Below are 23,726 nucleotides of genomic sequence, written 5' to 3' on the forward strand. Positions count from 1 at the left end.
TTAAACACAACTCCTAAACCAAGCATGTTAAATGGCTAATAATGCCTTGAGAAATGGATCTTTGTGAGTTTGGGGGGGGGAAATGTAAGATTTATAAAGACAAGTTTTTGTTTTTTTTACTCAATATGATGGTATAACTGTCATACTAAATATGAAAGTTGTATAAACATAACTCCAAAACCAAACATGCATTATGTCTAAAAATGCCTGCAATATTGTATCTATGTGATTTTTACCAGAATCAGGTATTTTTGGTAAGGTTTACAAATACAAAAATTAAGTTTTACTCATAATGACAGTATATTGTCACATTCAATCTGACAGTTATTTAAACATGACTCCTAAACCACAAATACAAAATGGCTAATAATGCCTGGAGAAATGTAGCTTTGTGAGTTTTCCTGGAAAAAAAAAAAAATGTATAAGGTTTGTAAAGACACAAATTAGTTTGTTTTTTTTACTTAATATGACAGTTTAACTGTCATACTAAATATGAAAGTTAAATAAACATAACTCCAAAACCAAACTTGCAATACGTCTAAAAATGCCTCTAATATTGAATCTATGTGAGTTTTACCAGAATCAGGTATTTTGGTAAGGTTTACAAATACAAAACTTGGGTTTTACTCATAATGACAGTATAACTGCATTATTTGATATGACAGTTATTTAAACATAACTCCTAAACCAAACATGTTAAATGGCTAATAATGCCTTGAGAAATGGATCTTTATGAGTTTTGGGGGGAAAAAAAATGTAATATTTATAAAGACACAAGTTGTTGTTTTTTTTACTCAATATGATGGTATAACTGTCATACTAAATATGAAAGTTGTATAAACATAACTCCAAAACCAAACATGCATTATGTCTAAAAATGCCTGCAATATTGTATCTATGTGATTTTTACCAGAATCAGGTATTTTTGGTAAGGTTTACAAATACAAAAATTACGTTTTACTCATAATGACAGTATATTGTCACATTCAATCTGACAGTTATTTAAACATACTGTAACTCCTAAACCACAAATACAAAATGGCTCATAATGCCTGGAAAAATTTATCTTTGTGAGTTTTCCTGGAATTTTTTTTTTTTATAAGGTTTGTAAAGAAACAAATTAGTTTTTTTACTTAATATGACAGTTTAACTGTCATACTAAATATGAAAGTTAAATAAACATAACTCCAAAACCAAACTTGCAATACGTCTAAAAATGCCTGTAATATTGAATCTATATGAGTTTTACCAGAATCAGGTATTTTGGTAAGGTTTACAAATACAAAAATTGGGTTTTACTCATAATGACAGTATAACTGCATTATTTGATATGACAGTTATTTAAACATAACTCCTAAACCAAACATGATAAATGGCTAATAATGCCTGGAAAAATGTATATAAACATAACTCCAAAACCAAACATGCATTATGTCTAAAAATGCCTGTAATATTGTATCTATGTGAGTTTTACCAGAATCAGGTATTTTGGTAAGGTTTATAAATACAAAATGTAGGTTTTACTCATAATGACAGTATAACTGCCATATTCAAAATAACAGTTATTTAAACATAACTCCTGAACCAAAAAGGCTAAATGGCTATTAATGCCTGGAGAAATATATACAAACATAACTCCAAAACCAAACATGCATTATGTCTAAAAATGCCTTTAGTATTGTATCTATGTGAGTTTTACCAGAATCAGGTACTTTGGTAAGGTTGAAAAATACAAAAATTAGGTTTTACTCATAATGACAGTATAACTGCCACATTGACTGCCACCAAACATGCATGATGTCTAAAAATGCCTATAATTTTGTATCCATGTGAGTTTTACTAGAATCAGTTGTTTTTGTAAGGTTTACAAATACAAAATATTAGTTTTACTCATAATGAGTAAAACTCATAAACTGCCATATTCAAAATAACAGTTATTTAAACATAACTCCTGAACCAAACATGCTAAATGGCTATTAATGCCTGGAGAAATGTATACAAACATAACTCCAAAACCAAACATGCATTATGTCTAAAAATGCCTTTGGTATTGTATCTATGTGAGTTTTACCAGAATCAGGTATTTTGGTAAGGTTTACATATACACAAATTTGGTTTTACTCATAATGACAGTATAACTGCCACATTGACTGCCACCAAACATGCATTATGTCTAAAAATGCTTATAATTTTGTATCTATGTGAATTTTACTAGAATCAGTTGTTTTTGTAAGGTTTACAAATACAAAATATTAGTTTTACTCATAATGACACTATACTGTCACAATTAATCCGACAAAATGGCTAATAATGCCTTGAGGAATGTATCTTTGTGAGTTTTACTGGAAAAAAATATTTTGTAAGGTTTGTAAAGACACAAGTTAGTTTTTTTTTTACACAATTTAACAGTATAGCTGTCATACTATAAATGAAAGTTATATAAACATAATTCCAAAACCAAATATGCAATCCGTCTAAAAATGCCTGTAATATTGAATATATGTGAGTTTTATCAGAATCAGGTATTTTGGTAAGGTTTACGAAAACAAAAATTAGGTTTTACTCATAGTGACAACATAACTGCCACACTCAGTATGACAGTTAATTAAACATAACTCCTAAAACACAAATGCAAAATGACTACTATTGCCTAGGGAAATGTATATTTGTTAATTTTACTGGAAAATAATAATTTGTAAGGTTTGTAAATATACAAATTACTTTTTTTTTTACTCAATATATAATGGTATAACTGTCATACTAAATATGAAAGTTATATAAACATAACTCCAAAACCAAACATGCTTTATGTCTAAAAATTCCTGTAATATTGTATTGATGTGGGTTTTACCAGAATCAGGTATTTTGGTAAGGTTTACAAATACAAAACATAGGTTTTACTCATAATGACAGTGTAACTGCCACACTCAATATGACAGTTATTTAAACATAACTCCTAAACCAAACATGATAAATGACTAATTATGCCTGGAGAAATGTATCTTTGTGAGTTTTACTGGGAAATTTTTTTTTTTAAGGTTTATAAAGACACAATTTTTTTTTTTTTTTACTCAATATGATGGTATAACTGTCATACTAAATATGAAAGTTATATGAACATAACTCCAAAAACAAACATGAATTTTGTCCAAAATTACCTGTAATATTGTATCTATGTGAGTTTTACCAGAATCAGGTATTTTGGTAAGGTTTACAAATACAAAAAATAGGTTTTACTCACTATGACAGTATACTGTCACATTAAATCTGACAGTTATTTAAACATATTGTAACTCCTAAACCACAAATACAAAATGGCTAATAATGCCTGGAGAAATGTATCTTTGTGAGTTTTCCTGGAAAAAAAATAAAAAATGTATAAGGTTTGTAAAGAAACAAGTTAGTTTTTTTACTTAATATGACAGTAAAACTGTCATACTAAATATGAAAGTTAAATAAACATAAATCAAATCAAATCAAATCAACTTTATTTATAAAGCACATTTAAAATTTACCACAGGGGTAGCCAAAGTGCTGTACAATGAACAGGTTAAAAGATAAAACGAGTACCGAGCAAACACAACACAACACAAACAGAATACGATAAAAAATAAATAATTAAAATAGAATTAATAAAAACATAAAAACATAAAAACAGGATCACAGCAGGTGTATTATGGGGCGCCATTGCAGGATGGATATCACTCAGCGTTAAAAGCCATGGAATAAAACTATGTTTTTAAGAGAGATTTAAAAACAGGAAGAGAGGAGGCTTGTCTAACACTCAGGTGTAGGTCGTTCCAGAGCTTCGGAGCAGCAACGGCGAAAGCTCTGTCACCTCTAAGCTTCAGCCTTGTGTCAGGGACCGTCAACAGCAGCTGATCGGCTGCAAACTCCAAAACCAAACTTGCAATACGTCTAAAAATGCCTGGAATATTGAATCTATGTGAGTTTTACCAGAATCAGGTATTTTGGTAAGGTTTACAAATACAAAACCTGGGTTTTACTCATAATGACAGTATAACTGCATTATTTGATATGACAGTTATTTAAACATAACTCCTAAACCAAACATGATAAATGGCTAATAATGCCTGGAAAAATGTATATAAACATAACTCCAAAACCAAACATGCATTATGTCTAAAAATGCCTGTAATATTGTATCTATGTGAGTTTTACCAGAATCAGGAATTTTGGTAAGGTTTATAAATACAAAAATTAGGTTTTACTCATAATGACAGTATAACTGCCACCCTCAATATGACGGTTATGTTAACATAACTCCTAAACCACACATGAAAAATGGCTAATAATGCCTGGAGAAATGTATCTTTGTGAGTTTTACAGGAAAAAAAATATTTTGTAAGGTTTGATAAGACACAAAATAGTTTTTTTTTATTCAATATGTTTGTATAACTGTCATAATAAATGTAAAAGTTATATAAACATAACTCCAATACCAAACATGCAATCGTCTAAAAATGCCTGTAATATTGAATCTATGTGAGTTTTACTAGAATCAGGTATTTTGTTAAGGTTTACAAATACAAAAATTAGGTTTTACTCACTATGACAGTATACTGTCACATTCAATCTGACTGTTATTTAAACACAATTCTAAACCACAGATGCAAAATGGCTAATAATAACTGGAGAAATGTATTTTTGTGAGTTTTACTGGAAGAAAAATATTTTGTAAGGTTTGTATAGACACAAGTTAGTTTTTTTTACTCAATATGATGGAAACATGCTTTATGTCTAAAAAAAATCCTGTAATATTTTATCCATGTGAGTTTTATCAGAATCAGTTATTTTGGTAATTTTACAAATACAAAAAATAGTTTTTACTCATAATGACAGTATATCTGCCACACTCAATATGACAGTTATTTAAACATAACTCTAAACCAAACATAGTTATTGGCTAATAATGCTTGGAGAAATGTATATTTGTGAGTTTTACTGGAAAAACATTTTTTTTAAGGTTTATAAAGACACAAGTTAGTTTTTTTTACTCAATATGACAGTATAACTGTAATACTAAATGTAAAAAATATATAAACATGACTCCAAAACCAAACATGCATTATGTTTAAAAATGCCTGTCATTTTGTATCCATGCGAGTTTTACTAAAATCAATTGTTGTAGTAAGGTTTGCAATTACAAATTATTGGTTTTACTCACCATGATAGTATACTGTCACATTCAATTTGACAGTTATTTAAACTTAACTACAAAACCACACATGCAAAATGGCTATAATGCCTGGAGAAATGTATCTTTGTGAGATTACTGGAAAAACATATTTTGTAAGGTTTGTAAAGAAACAATTTAGTTTTTTTTACTTAATATGATGAGATGGCGACTTTTCCAGGGTGTACCCCGCCTTCCGCCCGATTGTCGCTGAGATAGGCTCCAGCGCCCCCCGCGACCCCGAAGGGAATAAGCGGTAGAAAATGGATGGATGGATGGACAGTATAACTGTCATACTAAATGTAAAAGTAGTATAAACATAACTCCAAAACCAAACATGCATTATGTCTAAAAATGCCTGTAATATTGTATCGATGTGAGTTTTACTAGAATCAGTTGTTTTTGTAAGTTTTGCAAATACAAAATATTGGTTTTACTTACTATGACAGTATACTGTCACATTCAATCTGACAGCTAATTAAACATAACTCCTAAACCACACATGCAAAATGACTAATAATGCATAGAAAAATGTATCTCTGTGAATTTTACTGGAAAAAAATATTTTGTAAGGTTTGTAAAATTACAAGTTTGTTATTTTTTACTCAATTTGACAGTATAACTGTCATACTAAATATAAATGATAAATGGGTTGTACTTGTTTAGCGCTTTTCTACCTTCAAGGTACTCAAAGCGCTTTGACACTACTTCCACATTTACCCATTCACACACAATTCACACACTGATGGAGGGAGCTGCCATGCAAGGCGCATCCCATCAGGAGCAAGGGTGAAGTGTCTTGCTCAGGACACAACGGACATGACGAGGTTGGTAGTAGGTGGGGATTGAACCAGGGACCCTCGGGTCGCGCACGGCCATTCTTCCACTGCGCCATATGAAAGTTATATACACATAACTCCAAAACCAAACATGTTTTATGTCTAAAAATTCCTGTAATATTGTATCTATGTGAGTTTTACCAGAATCAGTTATTTTGGTAAGGTTTACAAATACAAAAAATAGGTTTTACTCATAATGACAATATAACTGCCACATTTAACATGACAGGTATTTAAACATTAAAAATTCCTAAACCAAACATGATAAATGGCTAATAATGCCTGGAGAAATGTATCTTTGTGAGTTTTACAGAAAACAAAATAATTTGTAAGGTTTATAAAGACACAAGGTAGTTGTTTTTTTTTACTCAATATGATGGTATATACTAAATATGAAAGTTATATGAACATAACTCCAAAAACAAACATGAATTTTGTCCAAAATTACCTGTAATATTGTATCTATGTGAGTTCTACCAGAATCAGGTATTTTGGTAAGGTTTACAAATACAAAAAATAGGTTTTACTCACTATGACAGTATACTGTCACATTCAATCTGACAGTTATGTAAACATAACTCCTAAACCACACATGCAAAATGGCTAATAATGCCTGGAGAAATGTATCTTTGTGAGTTTTACTAGGACAAATATTTTGTAAGGTTTGTAAAGACACACGTTAGTTTTTTTTTTACTAAATATGACAGTATAACTGTCATACTACATGCAAAAAATATATAAACATGACTCCAAAACCAAACTTTCAATCCGTCTAAAAATGTCTGTAATATTGAATCTATGTGAGTTTTACCAAAATGAGGTATTTTGGTAAGGTTGACAAATAAAAAAAATAGGTTTTACTGATAGTGACATTATAAGTGCCACACTCAATATGACTGTTATTTAAACATAACTCCTAAACCAAACATGCTAAATGGCTAATAATGCCTAGAGAAAGGAATCTTTGTGACTTTTACTGAACAAAAAATAATTTGTAAGGTTTATAAAGACACAAGTTAGTTTTTTTTTACTCAATATGATGGATAACTGTCATACTAAGTATAAAAGTTATATAAACATAACTCCAAAACCAAACATGCATTTTGTCTGAAAATTATTGTTATATTGTATCTATGTGAGTTTAACCAGAATCAGGTATTTTGGTAAGGTTTACATATACAATAATTAGGTTTTACTCATAATGACAGTATAACTGCCTCATTCAAAATGACAGTTATGTAAACATAACTCCTAAACCACTCATGCAAAATGGTTAATAATGCCTGAAAAAAATAGTTTTTTTTACTCAATATGACAGTAATACTGTCATACTAAATGTGAAAGTTATATAAATATATCTCCAAAACCAAACATGCATTATGTCTAAAAATGCCTGTAATATTGTATCCATGTGAGTTTCACTAGAATAAGTTGTTTTTGTAAGTTTTGCAAATACAAAATACTGGTTTTACTCACTATGACAGTATACTGTCACATTCAATCCGACAGTTATGTAAACAAAACTCCTAAACCACACATGCAAAATGGCTAATAATGCCTGGAGAAATGTATCTTTGTGAGTTTTACTAGGACAAATATTTTGTAAGGTTTGTAAAGACACACGTTAGTTTTTTTTACTAAATATGACAGTATAACTGTCATACTACATGCAAAAAATATATAAACATGACTCCAAAACCAAACTTTCAATCCGTCTAAAAATGTCTGTAATATTGAATCTATGTGAGTTTTACCAAAATGAGGTATTTTGGTAAGGTTGACAAATAAAAAAAATAGGTTTTACTGATAGTGACATTATAAGTGCCACACTCAATATGACTGTTATTTAAACATAACTCCTAAACCAAACATGCTAAATGGCTAATAATGCCTGGAGAAATGTATCTTTGTGAGTTTTAATGGGAAAAAAAAATATTTTGTAAGGTTTGTAAAGACACAAGTTAGTTCTTTTTTACTTAATATGACAATATAAATGTCATGCTAAATATTAAAGTTATATAAACATAACTCCAAAACCAAACATGCATTCCGTCTAAAAATGCCTGTAATATTGAATCTATGTTAGTTTTATTAGAATCAGGTATTTTGGTAAGGTTTACAAATACAAAAATTTGGTTTTACTCATAATGACGGATAACTGCCACATTCAAAATGACAGTTATTTAAACATAATTTCCTAACCACACATGCAAAAATGCTAATAATCCCTAAAACAATGCATCCTTGTGAGTTTTACTCGAACAAATGCTTTTTTAAGGCTTGCAATTACAAAAAGTAGTTGTTTACTCAATATGACAGCAATGTTCTTAAAATCCTCTAATAATGCGGAAAAAGCAATACAAATGTTTTTCAACATAATTCCTAAACCAAACATGAAAAATTTCTAATTAAGCCTGTAGACATGTGTCTTTGTTAGTTTTACTAGGAAAACCATATTTTGTAAGGTTTGCAAATTTGCAAGTTAGTTTTTTTAATTCAATATGACTGTATAACTTTCATACTAAATATGAAAGTTACATAATTCCAAAACTAAACATGCATTATGTTTAGAAATGCCTAAAATATTGTATCTATGTGAGTTTTACCAGAATCAGGTAATTTAATAAGGTTTACAAATCAAAAATTAGGTTTTACTCATAATGACAGTATAACTTCTCTAATCAATTTGACATTTATTTAAATATAACTTCCTAACCACACATGCAAAATGGCTAATAAAGCCTAAAACAATGCATCCTTGTGAGTTTTACTCGAAACATGTGCTTTTTTAAGGCTTGCAATTACAAAAAGTAGTTTTTTTGCTCAATATGACAGTGATGTTTTTAAAATCCAGATATAATGCGAAAAAATCAATAAAATAGTTTTTCAACATAATTCCTAAACCAAACATGCATTATATCTTAAAATGCCTATAATATTGTATCCAAGTGAGTTTTAGTAGAATCATTTGTTTTTGTAAGGTTTACAAATACAACATTTTGGTTTTACTCACTATGACAGTATACTGTCACATTCAATCTGACTGTTATTTAAACATAAATTCTAAACCACAGATGCAAAATGGCTAATAATGCCTGGAGAAATGTATTTTTTTGAGTTTTACTGGAAAAAAATATATTTTGTAAGGTTTGTTTGGACAAAAGTTAGTTTTTTTTACTCAATATGATGGTATAAATTTGAAAGTTATATAAACATAACTTCAAAACCAAACATGCAATCCGTCTAAAAATGCCTGTAATATTGAATCTATGTGAGTTTTAACAGAATCAGGTATTTTGGTAGGGTTTACAAATACAAAAATTACATTTTACTCATAATGACAGTATAACTGCCACGTTCAAAATGACAGTTAATTAAACATAACTCCTAAAACAAAAATGCTAAATGGCTAATAATGACTGAAGAAATGCATCTTTGTGAGTTTTACTGAAAAAAAAAAAATATTTTGTAAGGTTTGTAAAGACACGTTAGTTTTTTTTTTACTCCAAATGACAGTATAACTGTCATACTAAATGTAAAATGTATATAAACAAAACTCCAAAACCAAACATGCATTATGTCTAAAAATGCCTGTAACATTGTATCCATGTGAGTTTTACTGGAATCAGTTGTTTTTTTAAGGTTTGCAAATACAAAATATCGGTTTTACTCACTATGACAGTATGTTGTCACATTCAATCTGACAGTTATTTAAACATAACTCCTAAACCACACATACAAAATGACTAATAATGCCTGGAGAAATGTATCTTTGTGAGTTTTACTGAAAAAATATATATATATTTTGTAAGGTTTTTAAAGACACAAGTTAGTTTTTCTTTTACTCAATATGACAGTATAACTGTCATACTAAATATGAAAGTTATTTAAACATAACTCCAAAACCAAACATACATTATGTCTAAAAATGCCTGTAATATTGTATCTATGTGAGTTTTACTACAATCAGGTATTTTGGTGAGGTTTACAAATACAAAAATAAGGTTTTACTCATAATGACAGTATAACTGCCACACTCAATAATGCAGTTATTTAAATATAACTCCTAAACCACACATGCTAAATGGCTAATAATGCTTGGAAAAATGTATATTTGTGAGTTTTACTGGAAAAAAAAAAGTAAGGTTTGTAAAGACACAAGTTATTTTTTTTACTCAATATGACATTATTACTGTCATACTAAATGTAAAAGTTATATAAACCTAACTCCAAAACCAAACATTCATTTATCATGTTTGGTTTAGGAGTTATGTTTAAATAACTGTCATATTGAGTGTGGCAGTTATACTGTCATTATGAGTAAAACCTATTTTTTGTATTTGTAAACCTTACCAAAATACCTGATTCTGGTAAAACCCACATCGATACAATATTACAGGAATTTTTAGACATAAAGCATGTTTGGTTTTGGAGTTATGTTTATATAACTTTCATATTTAGTATGACAGTTATACCATTATATATTGAGTAAAAAAAAAACTAATTTGTATCTTTACAAACCTTACAAAATATTGTTTTCCAGTAAAATTCACAAATATACATTTCTCTAGGCATTAGTATGCCTGGAGAAATGTATCTTTGTGAGTTTTACTGGGAAAAAAAAAATGTAAGGTTTATAAAGACACAAGTTATTTATTTTTTTTACTCAATATGATGGTATCACTGTCATACTAAATATGAAAGTTGTATAAACATAACTCCAAAACCAAACATGCATTATGTCTAAAAATGCCTGCAATATTGTATCTATGTGATTTTTACCAGAATCAGGTATTTTTGGTAAGGTTTACAAATACAAAAATTATGTTTTACTCACTATGACAGTATACTGTCACATTCAATCTGACAGTTATTTAAACATACTGTAACTCCTAAACCACAAATACAAAACGGCTAATAATGCCTGGAGAAATGTATCTTTGTGAGTTTTCCTGGAAAAAAAATAAAAAATTCATGAGGTTTGTAAAGACACAAGTTAGTGTTTTTTTTACTTAATATGACAGTAAAACTGTCATTCTAAATATGAAAGTTAAATAAACATAACTCCAAACCAAACTTGTAATACATCTAAAAATGCCTGTAATATTGAATCTATGTGAGTTTTACCAGAATCAGGTATTTTGGTAAGGTTTACAAATACAAAAATTGGGTTTTACTCATAATGACAGTACAACTGCCATATTCAAAATAACAGTTATTTAAACATAACGCCTAAACCAAACATGCTATATAGCTAATAATGCCTGGAGAAATGTATCTTTGTGAGTTTTACTAGAAAACAATATTTTGTAAGGTTTGTAAAGACAAAAGTTTTTTTTTTTTTTTTACTCAATATGATGGTATAACTGTCAAACTAAATATAAAAGTAATATAAACATCATTCCAAAACCAAACTCCTAAACCAAACTTGCAATCCGTCTTAAACTGCCTGTAATATTAAATCTATATGAGTTTTACCAGAATCAGGTATTTTGGTAAGGTTTACAAATACAAAACTTGGGTTTGACTCATAATGACAGTATAACTGCATTATTTGATATGACAGTTATTTAAACATAACTCCTAAACGAAAGATGATAAATAGCTAATAATGCCTGAAAAAATTTATATAAACATAACTCCAAAACCAAACATGCATTATGTCTAAAAATGCCTGTAATATTGTATCTATGCAAGTTTTACCAGAATCAGGAATTTTGGTAAGGTTTATAAATACAAAAATTAGGTTTTACTCATAATGACAGTATAACTGCCACCCTCAATATGGCAGTTATGTTAACATAACTCCTAAACCACACATGCAAAATGGTTAATAATGCCTGGAGAAATGTATCTTTGTGAGTTTTACTGGGAAAAAAAATATATTTTGTAAGGTTTGTAAAGACACAAGTTAGTTCTTTTTTACTTAATATGACAATATAAATGTTATACTAAATATTAAAGTTATATAAACATAACTCCAAAACCAAACATGCAATCCGTCTAAAAATGCCTGTAATATTGAATTTATGTGAGTTTTATTAGAATCAGGTATTTTGGTAAGGTTTAGAAATACAAAAATTAGGTTTTACTCATAATGACAGATAACTGCCACATTCAAAATGACAGTTATTTAAACATAACTTCCTAACCACACATGCAAAAATGCTAATAATGCCTAAAACAATGCATCCTTGTGAGTTTTACTCGAACATATGCTTTTTTAAGGCTTGCAATTACAAAAAGTAGTTGTTTACTCAATATGACAGCAATGTTCGTAAAATCCTCTAATTATGCGGAAAAAGCAATACAAATGCTTTTCAACATAATTCCTAAACCAAACATGCAAAATTTCTAATAAAGCCTGTAAGCCTGTAAGGCGCACCCCATGGTTTACAGAAGAAACCAGAGCTCATAAATTATCATGTAGAAAGTTGGAACGCAAATGGCGCGCGACCAAGCTTGAGGTTTTCCATCAAGCATGGAGTGATAGTTTAATATTGTATAAACGCATGCTTACCTTAGCTAAAGCTAAATATTACTCAAATCTCATCCGCCTCAACAAAAACGACCCTAAATTTTTGTTTAGTACAGTAGCATCGCTAACCCAACAAGGGACTCCTCCCAATAGCTCCACCTACTCGGCAGATGACTTTATGAATTTCTTTAATAAGAAAATTGAACTCATTAGAAAGGAGATTAAAGACAACGCATCCCAGCTACAACTGGGTTCTATGAACACAGATACAACTGTATCTACGACGAATACTGCAATACAAAATAGTCTCTCTCTTTTTGATGAAATAACATTAGAGGAACTATTACAGCGTGTAAGTGGGATAAAACAAACAACATGTTTACTTGACCCACTTCCTGGGAAACTTATCAAGGAGCTTTTTGTATTATTAGGTCCATCAGTGCTAAATATTATAAACTTATCACTTTCCTCTGGCACTGTTCCCCTAGCATTCAAGAAAGCGGTTATTCATCCTCTGCTCAAAAGACCTAACCTTGATCCTGACCTCATGGTAAACTACCGACCGGTGTCCCACCTTCCCTTTATTTCGAAAATCCCCGAAAAAATTGTCGCACAGCAGCTAAATGAACACTTAGTGTCTAACAATCTCTGTGAACCTTTTCAATCCGGTTTCAGGGCAAATCACTCTACGGAGACAGCCCTCGCAAAAATGACTAATGATCTACTGCTAACGATGGATTCTGATGCGTCATCTATGTTGCTGCTTCTTGATCTTAGCGCTGCTTTCGATACCGTCGATCATAATATTTTATTAGAGCGTATCAAAACACGTATTGGTATGTCAGACTTAGCTTTGTCGTGGTTTAACTCTTATCTTACTGACAGGATGCAATGCGTCTCCCATAATAATGTGACCTCGGACTATGTTAAGGTAACGTGAGGAGTTCCTCAGGGTTCGGTTCTTGGCCCTGCACTCTTTAGTATTTACATGCTGCCGCTAGGCGACATCATACGCAAATACGGTGTTAGCTTTCATTGTTATGGTGATGACACCCAACTCTACATGCCCCTAAAGCTGACCAACACGCTGGGTTGTAGTCAGCTGGAGGCGTGTCTTAATGAAATTAAACAATGGATGTCCGCTAACTTCTTGCAACTCAACGCCAAGAAAACGGAAATGCTGATTATCGGTCCTGCTAAACACCGACATTTATTTAATAATACCACTTTAACATTTGACAACCAAACAATTACACAAGGCGAATCAGTAAAGAATCTGGGTATTATTTTCGACCCAACTCTCTCCTTTGAGTCACACATTAAGAGTGTTACTAAAACGGCCTTCTTTCATCTCCGCAATATCGCTAAAATTCGTTGTATTTTATCCACTAGCGACGCTGAGATCATTATTCATGCGTTCTTTACGTCTCGTCTCGACTACTGTAACGTATTATTTTCGGGTTTCCCTATGTCTAGCATTAAAAGATTACAATTGGTACAAAATGCGGCTGCTAGACTTTTGACAAGAACAAGAAAGTTTGATCATATTACGCCTATACTGGCTCACCTGCACTGGCTTCCTGTGCACTTAAGATGTGACTTTAAGGTTTTACTACTTACGTATAAAATACTACACGGTCTAGCTCCGTCCTATCTTGTCGATTGCATTGTACCATATGTCCCGGCAAGAAATTTGCGTTCAAAGAACTCCGGCTTATTAGTGATTCCCAGAGCCCAAAAAAAGTCTGCAGGCTATAGAGCGTTTTCTATTCGGGCTCCAGTACTATGGAATGCCCTCCCGGTAACAATTAGAGATGCTACCTCAGTAGAAGCATTTAAGTCCCATCTTAAAACTCATTTGTATACTCTAGCCTTTAAATAGCCCCCCTGTTAGACCAGTTGATCTGCCGTTTCTTTTCTTTTCTCCTCTGCTCCCCTTTTCCTTGAGGGGGGGGGGGGGGGGGGGGCACAGGTCCGGTGGCCATGGATGAAGTGCTGGCTGTCCAGAGTCGGAACCCGGGGTGGACCGCTCGCCTGTGCATCGGCTGAGAACATCTCTGCGCTGCTGACCCGTCTCCGCTCGGGATGGTGTCCTGCTGGCCCCACTATGGACTGGACTCTTACTATTATGTTGGATCCACTATGGACTGGACTCTCACAATATTATGTCAGACCCACTCAACATCCATTGCTTTCGGTCTCCCCTAGAGGGGGGGGGGTTACCCACATATGCGGTCCTCTCCAAGGTTTCTCATAGTCATTCACATCGACGTCCCACTGGGGTGAGTTTTTCCTTGCCCTTATGTGGGCTTTGTACCGAGGATGTTGTTGTGGCTTGTGCAGCCCTTTGAGACACTTGTGATTTAGGGCTATATAAATAAAGATTGATTGATTGATTGATTGACATGTGTCTTTGTTAGTTTTAATAGGAAAAATATATTTTGTAAGGTTTGCAAAGCTGCAAGTTAGTTTTTTTAATTCAATATGACTGTAAAACTTTCATACTAAATATGAAAGTTACATAATTCCAAAACTAAACATGCATTATGTTTAAAAATGCCTAAAATTCTTTATCTATGTGAGTTTTACCAGAATCAGGTAATTTGGTAAGGTTTACAAATACAAAAATTAGGTTTTACTCATAATGACAGTATAACTTCTCTAATCAATTTGACATTTATTTAAACATAACTTCCTAACCACACATGCAAAAAGGCTAATAAAGCCTAAAACAATGCATCCTTGTGAGTTTTACTCGAAACATATGCTTTTTTAAGGCTTGCGATTACAAAAAGTAGTTTTTTTGCTCAATAGTGATGTTTTTAAAATCCTGATATAATGCGAAAAAAGCAATAAAAGAGTTTTTCAACATAATTCCTAAACCAAACATGCATTGTGTCTTAAAATGCCTATAATATTGTATCCAAGTGAGTTTTAGTAGAATCATTTGTTTTTGTAAGGTTTGCAAATACAACATTTTGGTTTCACTCACTATGACAGTATACTGTCACATTCATACTGTCACATTCAATCTGACTGTTATTTAAACATAAATTCTAAACCACAGATGCAAAATGGCCACAAATGCCTGGAGAAATGTATTTTTGTGAGTTTTACTGGAAAAAAAAATATTTTGTAAGGTTTGTTTGGACAAAAGTTAGTTTTTTTTACTCAATATGATGGTATAACTGTCTTACTAAATTTGAAAGTTATATAAACATAACTTCAAAACCAAACATGCAATCCGTCTAAAAATGCCTGTAATATTGAATCTATGTGAGTTTTACCAGAATCAGGTATTTTGGTAAGGTTTACAAATACAAAAATTAGGTTTTACTCATAATGACAGTATAACTGCCACATTCAAATTGACAGTTATTTAAACATAACTCCTAAAACAAAAATGCTAAATGGCTAATAATGATTGGAGAAATGCATCTTTGTGAGTTTTACTGAAAAAAAATAATTATATTTTGTAAGGTTTGTAAAGACACAAGTTAGTTTTTTTTACTCCATATGACAGTATAACTGTCATACTAAAAGTAAAATGTATATAAACAAAACTCCAAAACCAAACATGCATTATGTCTAAAAATTCCTGTAACATTGTATCCATGTGAGTTTTACTAGAATCAGTTGTTTTTTTAAGGTTTGCAAATACAAAATATTGGTTTTACTCACTATGACAGTATGTTGTCACATTCAATCTGACAGTTATTTAAACATAACTCCTAAACCAAACATACAAAATGACTAATAATGCCTGGAGAAATGTATCTTTGTGAGTTTTACTGAAGAAAAAAAAAATATATATTTTGTAAGGTTTGTAAAAACACAAGTTATTTTTTTTTAATCAATATGACAGTATAACTGTCATACTAAATATGAAAGTTACTTAAACATAACTCCAAAACCAAACATGCATTATGTCCAAAATTGCCTGTAATATTGTATCTATGTGAGCTTTACTACAATCAGGTATCTTGGTGAGGTTTACAAATACAAAAATAAGGTTTTACTCATAATGACAGTATAACTCCCACACTAAATGTAAAAGTTATATAAACATAACTCCAAAACCAAACATGCATTATATCTAAAAATGCCTGTAATTTTGTATCCAAGTGAGTTTTACTAGAATCAGTTGTTTTTGTAAGGTTTGCAAATACAAAATTTTGGTTTTACTCACTATGACAGTATACTGCTGTCATATTGAGTAAAAAAAACAAAAAAACTTGTGTTATAACAAACCTTACAAAATATTTTTTCCAGAAAAATTCACAGATATACATTTCTCCAGGCATTATTAGTCATTTTGAATGTGTGGTTTAGGAGTTATGTTTAAATAACTGTCAGATTGAATGTGACAGTATACTGTCATAGTGAGTAAAACCAATATTTTGTATTTGCAAAACTTACAAAAACAACTGCTTCTAGTAAAACTCACACGGATACATCATTTCAGGCATTTTTAGACAAAATGCATGTTTGGTTTTGGAGTTATGTTTATATAACTTTTCCATTTAGTATGACAGTTATACTGTCATTATGAGTAAAACCTAATTTTTGTATTTGTAATCCTTACCAAAATACCTGATTTTGGTAAAATTCACATAGATTCAATATTACAGGCATTTTTACACGGATTGCAAGTTTGGTTTTGGAGTTATGTGTATATAACTTTCATATTTAATATGACAGTTATACTGTCAAATTGAGTAAAAAATAACAAACTTGTAATTTTACAAACCTTACAAAATATTTTTTTCCAGTAAAATTCACAGAGATACATTTTTCCAGGCATTATTAGTCATTTTGCATGTGTGGTTTAGGAGTTATGTTTAAATAACTGTCAGTTTGAATGTGACAGTATACTGTCATAGTGAGTAAAACCAATATTTTGTATTTGCAAAACTTACAAAAATAACTGATTCTAGTAAAACTCACATGGATACAATATTACAGGCATTTTTAGACATAATGCATGTTTAGTTTTGGAGTTATGTTTATACTACTTTTACATTTAGTATGACAGTTATACTGTCCATCCATCCATCCATTTTCTACCGCTTATTCCCTTCGGGGTCGCGGGGGGCGCTGGAGCCTATCTCAGCTACAATCGGGCGGAAGGCGGGGTACACCCTGGAAAAGTTGCCACCTCATCATATTAAGTAAAAAAAACTAAATTGGTTCTTTACAAACCTTACAAAATATGTTTTTCCAGTAATCTCACAAAGATACATTTCTCCAGGCATTATAGCCATTTTGCATGTGTGGTTTGGTAGTTTTGTTTAAATAACTGTCAAATTGAATGTGACAGTATACTATCATGGTGAGTAAAACCAATATTTTGTAATTGCAAACCTTACTACAACAATTGATTTTAGTAAAACTCGCATGGATACTAAATTACAGGCATTTTTAAACATAATGCATGTTTGGTTTTGGAGTTATGTTTATATATGTTTTACATTTAGAATTACAGTTATACTGTCATATTGAGTAAAAAAAAACTAACTTTTGTCTTTATAAACCTTAAAAAAAAATGTTTTCCAGTAAAACTCACAAAGATACATTTCTCCAGGCATTATTAGCCATTAACCAGGTTTGGTTTAGAGTTATGTTTAAATAACTGTCATATTGCGTGTGGCAGATATACTGTCATAATGAGTAAAACCTATTTTTTGTATTTGTAAAATTACCAAAATAACTTAATCTGATGAAACTCACATGGATAAAATATTACAGGATTTTTTTAGACATAAAGCATGTTTCCATCATATTGAGTAAAAAAAACTAACTTGTGTCTATACAAACCTTACAAAATATTTTTTTTCCATTAAAATTCACAAAAATACATTTCTCCAGTTATTATATGCCATTTTGCATCCGTGGTTTAGAATTTGTGTTTAAATAACAGTCAGATTGAATGTGACAGTATACTGTCATAGTGAGTAAAACCTAATTTTTGTATTTGTAAACCTTAACAAAATACCTGATTCTAGTAAAACTCACATAGATTCAATATTACAGGCATTTTTAGATGGATTGCATGTTTGGTATTGGAGTTATGTTTATATAACTTTTACATTTATCATGACAGTTATACAAACATATTGAATAAAAAAAACTATTTTGTGTCTTATCAAACCTTACAAAATATTTTTTTTCCTGTAAAACTCACAAAGATACATTTCTTCAGGCATTATTAGCCATTTTGCATGTGTGGTTTAGGAGTTATGTTAACATAACCGTCATATTGAGGGTGGCAGTTATGTCATTTTGAGTAAAACCTAATTTTTGTATTTATAAACCTTACCAAAATTCCTGATTCTGGTAAAACTCACATAGATACAATATTACAGGCATTTTTAGACATAATGCATGTTTGCTTTTGGAGTTATGTTTATATACATTTTTCCAGGCATTATTAGCTATTCATCATGTTTTGTTTAGGAGTTATGTTTAAATAACTGTCATATCAAATAATGCAGTTATACTGTCATTATGAGTAAAACCCAAGTTTTGTATTTGTAAACCTTACCAAAATACCTGATTCTGGTAAAACCCATATAGATTCAATATTACAGGAAGTTTAAGACGGATTGCAAGTTTGGTTTAGGAGTTAGGTTTTGGAATGATGTTTATATTACTTTTATATTTATCCATCCATCCATCCATCTTCTTCCGCTTAGCCGAGGTCGGGTTGCGGGGGCAGCAGTCTAAGCAGGGAAGCCCAGACTTCCCTCTCCCCAGCCACTTCGTCCAGCTCTTCCTGTGGGACCCCGAGGCGTTCCCAGGCCAGCCGGGAGACATAGTCTTCCCAACGTGTCCTGGGTCTTCCCCGTGGCCTCCTACCGGTCGGACGTGCCCTAAACACCTCCCTAGGGAGGCGTTCGGGTGGCATCCTGACCAGATGCCCGAACCACCTCATCTGGCTCCTCTCGATGTGGAGGAGCAGCGGCTTTACTTTGAGCTCCCCCCGGATGGCAGAGCTTCTCACCCTATCTCTAAGGGAGAGCCCCGCCACCCGGCGGAGGAAACTCATTTCGGCCGCTTGTACCCGTGATCTTGTCCTTTCGGTCATAACCCAAAGATCATGACCATAGGTGAGGATGGGAACATAGATCGACCGGTAAATCGAGAGCTTTGCCTTCCGGCTCAGCTCCTTCTTCACCACAACGGATCGATACAGCGTCCGCATTACTGAAGACGCCGATCCGCCTGTCAATCTCACGATCCACTCTTCCCTCACTCGTGAACAAGACTCCGAGGTACTTGAACTCCTCCACTTGGGGCAAGATCTCCTCCCCAACCCGGAGATGGCACTCCACCCTTTTCCGAGTGAGAACCATGGACTCGGACTTGGAGGTGCTGAATCTCATCCCAGTCGCTTCACACTAGGCTGCGAACCGATCCAGTGAGAGCTGAAGATCCTGGCCAGATGAAGCCAACAGGACCACATCATCTGCAAAAAGCAGAGACCTAATCCTGCAGCCACCAAACCAGATCCCCTCAACGCCTTGACTGCGCCTAGAAATTCTGTCCATAAAAGTTATGAACAGAATCGGTGACAAAGGGCAGCCTTGGCGGAGTCCAACCCTCACTGGAAACGTGTCCGACTTACTGCCGGCAATGCGGACCAAGCTCTGGCACTGAGCATACAGAGAGCGGACTGCCACAATCAGACAGTCCGATACCCCATACTCTCTGAGCACTCACCACAGGATTTCCCGAGGGACACGGTCGAATGCCTTCTCCAAGTCCACAAAACACATGTAGACTGGTTGGGCAAACTCCCATGCACCCTCAAGGACCCTGCCGAGAGTATAGAGCTGGTCCACAGTTCCACAACCAGGACGAAAACCACACTGTTCCTCCTGAATCCGAGGTTCGACTATCCGGCGTAGCCTCCTCTCCAGTACACCTGAATAGACCTTACCGGGAAGGCTGAGGAGTGTGATCCCACGATAGTTAGAGCACACCCTCCGGTTCCCCTTCTTAAAGAGAGGAACCACCACCCCGGTCTGCCAATCCAGAGGTACTGCCCCCGATGTCCACGCGATGCTGCAGAGTCTTGTCAACCAAGACAGCCCCACAGCATCCAGAGCCTTAAGGAACTCCGGGCGGATCTCATCTACCCCTGGGGCCTTGCCACCGAGGAGCTTTTTAACTACCTCAGCAACCTCAGCCCCAGAAATAGGAGAGCCCACCACAGACTCCCCAGGCACTGCTTCCTCATAAGAAGACGTGTTGGTGGGATTGAGGAGGTCTTCGAAGTATTCCCTCCACCGATCCACAACATCCGCAGTCGAGGTCAGCAGAACACCATCCTCGCCATACACGGTGTTGATAGTGCACTGCTTCCCCTTCCTGAGGCGGCGGATGGTGGTCCAGAATTGCTTCGAAGCCGTCCGGAAGTCGTTTTCCATGGCTTCCCCGAACTACTCCCATGTCCGAGTTTTTGCCTCTGCGACCGCTGAAGCCGCACACCGCTTGGCCTGTCGGTACCTGTCCGCTGCCTCAGGAGTCCTATGAGCCAAAAGAACCCGATAGGACTCCTTCTTCAGCTTAATGGCATCCCTCACCGCCGGTGTCCACCAACGGGTTCTAGGATTACCGCCACGACAAGCACCAACTACCTTGCGGCCACAGCTCCAATCAGCCGCCTCGACAATAGAGGCGCGGAACATGGTCCATTCGGACTCAATGTCCAGCACCTCCCTCGTGACATGTTCAAAGTTCTTCCGGAGGTGGGAATTGAAACTCTCTCTGACAGGAGACTCTGCCAGACGTTCCCAGCAAACCCTCACAATGCGTTTGGGCCTCCCAGGTCTGTCCGGCATCCTCCCCCACCATCGCAGCCAACTCACCACCAGGTGGTGATTGGTAGAAAGCTCAGCCACTCTCTTCACCCGAGTGTCCAAAACATGAGGCCGCAAATCCGATGACACAACTACAAAGTCGATCATGGAACTGCGGCCTAGGGTGTCCTGGTGCCAAGTGCACATATGGACACCCTTATGTTTGAACATGGTGTTCGTTATGGACAATCTGTGACGGGCACAAAAGTCCAATAACAAAACACCGCTCGGGTTCAGATCCGGGCAGCCATTCTTCCCAATCACGCCTCTCCAGGTTTCACTGTCGTTGCCAACATGAGCATTGAAGTCCCCCAGTAGCACGAGGGAATCACCCGGGGGAGCACTCTCGAGTGAATCCAAAAAGGGTGGGTACTCTGAGCTGCGGTTTGGCGCGTAAGCGCAAACCACAGTCAGGACCCGTTCCCCCACCCGAAGGCGGAGGGAAGCTACCCTCTCGTCCACCGGGTTGAACTCCAACGTACAGGCTCTGAGCCGGGGGGGAAACAAGAATTGCCACCCCAGCCCGTCGCCTCTCACTGCCGGCAACGCCAGAGTGGAAGAGAGTCCAGCCCCTCTCGAGAGAACTGGTTCCAGAGCCCTTGCTGTGCGTCGAAGTGAGTCCGACTATATCTAACCGGAACATCTCCACTTCGCGCACTAGCTCAGGCTCCTTCCCCCCCAGCGAGGTGACGTTCCACGTCCCAAGAGCTAGCTTCTGTAGCCGAGGATCGGACCGCCAAGTGCCCTGCCTTCGGCTGCCGCCCAGCTCACATCGCACCCGACCTCTATGACCCCTGCTATGGATGGTGAGCCCATTGGAGGGGGGACCCACGTTGCCTCTTCGGGCTGTGCCCGGCCGGGCCCCATGTCAGGCGCTCGCCATCGTGCCCCACCTCCGGGCCTGGCTCCAGAGGGGGGCCCCGGTGACCCGCGTCCGGGCGAGGGAAATCTGGGTCCTTGTTTTTTATTATTCATGGAGGTCTTCCAGCTGCTCTTTGTCTGATCCCTCACCTAGGACCAGTTTGTCTTGGGAGACCCTACCAGGGGGCATAAAGCCCCCGGACAACATAGCTCCTAGGATCATTGGGACCGCAAACTCCTCTACCATGGCAGCTCAGAGAGGAGACTTTTTTTTTTTTTTATATTTAGTTTGACAGTTATACCATCATATTGAGTAAAAAAAAAAAAAAAAAATTTTCATTACAAACCTTACAAAATATTTGTTTCTAGTAAAACTCACAAAGATACATTTCTCCAGGCATTATTAGCCATTTAGCATGTTTGGTTTAGGAGTTATGTTTAAATAACTGTTATTTTGAATATGGCAGTTATACTGTCATTTTGAGTAAAACCCAATTTTTGTATTTGTAAACCTTACCAAAATACCTGATTCTGGTAAAACTCACATAGATTTAATATTACAGTCATTTTTAGACGTATTGCAAGTTTGGTTTTGGAGTAATGTTTATTTAACTTTCATATTTAGTATGACAGTTATACTGTCATATTAAGTGAAAAAATTAACTTGTTTCTTTACAAACCTTATAAAAAAAATTTTTTTCCAGGAAAACTCCCAAAGATACATTTTTCCTGGCATTATTAGCCATTTTGTAATTGTGGTTTAGGAGTTACAGTATGTTTAAATAACTGTCAGATTGAATGTGACAGTATACTGTCATAGTGAGTAAAACCTAATTTTTGTATTTGTAAACCTTACCAAAAATACCTGATTCTGGTAAAAATCACATAGATACAATATTGCAGGCATTTTTAGACATAATGCATGTTTGGTTTTGGAGTTATGTTTATACAACTTTTATATATAGTATGACAGTCATCATATTGAGTAAAAAAAAAAAATAACTTGTGTCTTTATAAACCTTACAAAAAAATGTTTTCCCAGTAAAACTCACAAAGATACATTTCTCCAGGCATAATTAGCCATTTATTACTGTCATAATGAGTAAAAAACTACTTTTTGTGTTTGCAAGCCTTAAAATAGCATATGTTTCGAGTAAAACTCACAAGGATGCATTGTTTTAGGCTTTATTAGCCTATTTTGCATGTGTTGTTAGGAAGTTATGTTTAAATAACTGTCAAATTGAAAGTAGCAGTTATCTGTCATTATGAGTAAACCCCAAATTTATGTAATTGTACACCTTACCAAATTAACTGATTCTTGTAAAACTCACATAGATACAATATTTTAGGCATTTTTAGATATAATGCATGTTCAGTTTTGGAGTTATGTTTATATAACTTTCATATTTGGTATGACAGTTATAATGTCATATTGAATTAAAAAAACTAAATTGCCTCCTTGCAAAACTTACAAAAGATAATTTTTC

This window comes from Nerophis lumbriciformis, linkage group LG15, assembly GCF_033978685.3.
Source record: "Nerophis lumbriciformis linkage group LG15, RoL_Nlum_v2.1, whole genome shotgun sequence".
In the NCBI taxonomy this organism is placed as follows: Eukaryota; Metazoa; Chordata; class Actinopteri; order Syngnathiformes; family Syngnathidae; genus Nerophis; species Nerophis lumbriciformis.